Consider the following 3,778-nt stretch of genomic DNA (forward strand, 5'->3'; position numbering starts at 1 on the left):
AGAACCTCTTCTTTTTCCTTTTCATAAACACATTTAGAAATCGTATTTTAATTTAGCTTCAAGAATATTTTTAAAGTGGTATACCATTAATTTAATTAATTTAAAAAGGGAAAGAAAAAGAACTTATTTACTTAATATTTTAAGTAGAGCAAATAAGTTTATTCTTTTTAATTTTTATTAGTGAAACACCATAAGGTACAGTTGTAAACTTATAAATTTTTGTGCTTGGGTTTCAGTTATACAATGATCGAGTACCCATCCCTCCACCAGTGCCCATTCTCCACCACCACTGATCCCAGTATTCCTTCCACCCCCCATAACCCCATCCTACCCTGCCTCTGTGGCAGGGCATTCCTTTTTTGTTTTCTCTCTCCTTTTGGGTGCTGAGTTTTGCAAAAGAGGCATTGAGCTTTGCATTCTCCCTCCCTCTCCCAACAAGGTGGCCTCAGCAAAAAAGAAGAATAAGAAGGGAAAGACTATGTCCCTAACAGATTTTCTGGCCGAGGATGGAGGTACTGGTGGAGGAAGTACCTATGTCCCCAAACCAGTCAGCTGGGCTGATGAAACAGATGACCTGGAAGGAGATGTTTCAACTACTTGGCACATTAAGGATGATGACGTGTATAGGGCACCTCCAATCAACCGTTCCATCCTGCCCACTGCTCCACGGGCTGCTTGGGAATCCAATATCGACCGGAGACGTCTTCCCAGGTCTCCACCCTGTAACTGCTTTTCTTGGGAACTTACCCTACGATGTGACAGAAGAGTCCATCAAAGAATTCTTTAGAGGATTAAATATCAGTGCGGTGCATTTGCCATGGGAGCTCGGCTATCCAAAGAGGTTGAAAGGTTTTGGTTTATGCGGAGTTTGCAGAACTGGATTCCTTGCTCAGTTCCCTGAGCCTCAATGAAGAGTCTTTAGGTAACAGGAGAATTCGAGTGGACGTCGCTGATCAAGCACAGGATAAAGATAGGGATGGCCGCTCTTTAGGCCAAGATAGAAATCGGGATTCTGACAAAACAGCCACAGACTGGAGGGCCCGTCCTGCTACAGACAGCTTTGATGATTACCCACCTAGAAGAGGCGACGACAGCTTCGGAGATAAGTATCGAGATCGTTACAATTCAGACCGATACAGGGATGGGTATGGGCATGGGTATCAGGATGGCCCACGCCAGGATATGGATCGCTACGGGGGTTGAGATCGTTATGATGACCCAGGTGGCAGAGACTATGATAGAGGCTATGATTCCAGGATTGGCAGTGGCAGAAGAGCTTTTGGTAGTGGGTACCGTAGGGATGATGACTACAGAGGGGGTGGGGACCACTATGAAGACAGATACGAGAGATGAGATGATCGGTCGTGTGGCTCCAGGGTTGACTATTCTCGGGATGACTACAGGTGTGATGATAGAGGTCCACCCCAAAGACCCAAGCTCAATCTGAAGCCCCGGAGTACTCCTAAAGAAGATGATTCCTCTGCTAGCACCTCCCAGTCCAGTCGCGCTTCCTCTATCTTGGGGGGGTGTAAAGGGGGGCAAAGTCTGTTGACACAGCTGCTAGAGAGCAAGAGGTAGAAGAGCGGCTACAGAAGGAGCGGGAGAAGTTGCAGCGGCAGCTGAATGAGCCAAAGTTAGAGCGACGGCCTCGGGAGCGACACCCAAGCTGGAGAAGTGAAGAAACTCAGGAACGGGAACGGTCAAGGACAGGAAGTGAGTCATCACAGACTGGAACATCAGCCACATCTGGCAGAAGTAAGTCAGATCAGGATGCACAGAGGAGAGAGAGTGAGAAATCTCTAGAAAACGAAACCGTCAATAAGGAGGAAGATTGCCACTCTCCAACATCTAAACCTCCCAAACCTGAACAGCCTCTAAAGGTAATGCCAGCCCCTCCACCAAAGGAGAATGCTTGGGTGAAGCGAAGTTCTAACCCTCCTGCTCGATCTCCGAGCTCAGACCCAGAGCAGCAGTCCCCAACAAGTGGAGGGGGCAAAGTTGCTCCGGCTCAGCCATCTGAAGAAGGACCAGTAAGGAAAGCGGATGAAAATAATAAAGTAGATGGTGTGAGCATCCCAAAAGGCCAAAGTGGCAATTCCAGCCGAGGTCCAGGAGAAGAAGGGCACAAAGACCACTGGAAGGAGACTGATAAGAAAGATGGCAAAAAGGATCAAGACTCCCGATCTACACCTGAGCCAAAGAAACCTGAAGAAAAACCAGCCTCTCAGTTCAGCTCCGCCAGCAAGTATGCTGCTCTCTCTTGGATGGCCAAGATGAGAATGAAGGCGATTACACCAAATAGATCTCTACATCCTGTGCTTTCTCTTCTCTCTCCACCCTGGAACATTTGAGAGCATATCAAACCTACTCAGACAAGACAAAATAAAACTCACCATCTCCTGGAGACCTTTCTTAAACTTTTTTTTAAATGAAATTTCTTTTGCATGCTGCTGCAGTCTTTCAAGTATTGAACTAACTGGAGAATTGCCCACGTAGCCAGAGAGAGACTATAGCTTTTAACAGGAAGTTGTGGTGTGTTGGTTTTGTGTGTGTGTGTGTGTGTGTGTGTGTGTGTGTTTTGTGACATCCACAGTTTATCTCTGTGTGAGCAGTGCCTAGGGCGCTCCTTTTAGCAAGTGGCAGTGACAGTGCTGCCGTATCTGGAATCTGGCTGGGCAGTTGGTGCAGGTGTAGGGCATGGCTGAGTCTCTTCCCCTGCTGTGGCCTAGATGAATTCTCAAGCATTGCTGAATAAACTTTTCACCCTTGGAAGGGTAAAAAAAAAAAGGCATTGAGTGGCAGTCATGTTCGATCTATAGTCTACTTTCAGCATGCTTCTCCTGCCCTGGGAGGATCCTCCCAACACCATTCATTTGGTGCTCCCTTTTCTATCTGAGCTGCTTTTTCCCCTTGCATGTGCGGCTGGCCTCCAAGCCATGGAGTAAACCTCCTGGTACTTATCTCGGCTATTCTTGGATGTTAGTCTCCTATTTTATCACGTTATGTTCCCCAGATGAATCTTTCTATGTCTGTCCCTCTCTTTCTGACTCATTTCATTTAGCATGATACTTTCCATGTAGCACCACTTGTATGTAAATTTCATGACTTCATATTTTCTAACAGCTACATAGTACTCCTCATGTAGATGTACCAAAGTTTCTTTACCAGTTATCTGTTCTTGGGCACTTAGGTTTTTTCCAGATTTGAGCTATTGTAAAGAGTGCTGCAATGAACAAACAAGTGCAGATGTCACTTCAACTATACTATATTTGCCTCTCTGGGATATATTCCCAGGAGTGGTATTGCTGGGTCAAATGGGAGCTCAATTTCTAATTTTTTGGGAATCGTCCATACTGTTTGTCAAAACAGCGGAACCAGTTGGCCTTCCCACCAGCAGTGAAGGAGGGTCCCTTTGTCGCCACATCCGCACCAACATGGGTTGCTTTTGTTCTTTTGGATATGGGCGAGTTCAACCAGTTCTTTCTATATCCTTGATATTGACCCCTTGTCAGATGTGTGAAAGTTAGAAAGAGCAGCATCTTGAACTCCCGAGAAACCTCAATGAGCTTGGTTATCATGTGGATATTGTCGATGGTGCTGAATCCTTTGCGGAACCCGGCTTGCTCGCATGGTTGTCCTTCATCTAGTGTTCTGACAATCCTATTTAGGATGACTCAAGTGAACAACTTGTAGATGACAGACAATAGGCAGATCGGGTGATAGTTGCCAATGTCATGGATGTCTCCCTTCTTGAACAGTAGTACGGTCCGGCTGGTTT

General features: G+C 46.2%; 1 pseudogene; it reads left to right on the forward strand.

Moving 5' to 3' along the window:
• The first annotated feature begins 421 nt into the window (after window positions 1–421).
• Window positions 422–2,302, forward strand: LOC130018492 (eukaryotic translation initiation factor 4B-like; annotated as a pseudogene).
• Window positions 2,303–3,778: the final 1,476 nt, after the last annotated feature.

This window comes from Sorex fumeus, unplaced genomic scaffold, assembly GCF_029834395.1.
Source record: "Sorex fumeus unplaced genomic scaffold, SorFum_2.1 ptg000265l, whole genome shotgun sequence".
NCBI classification, from domain to species: domain Eukaryota; kingdom Metazoa; phylum Chordata; class Mammalia; order Eulipotyphla; family Soricidae; genus Sorex; species Sorex fumeus.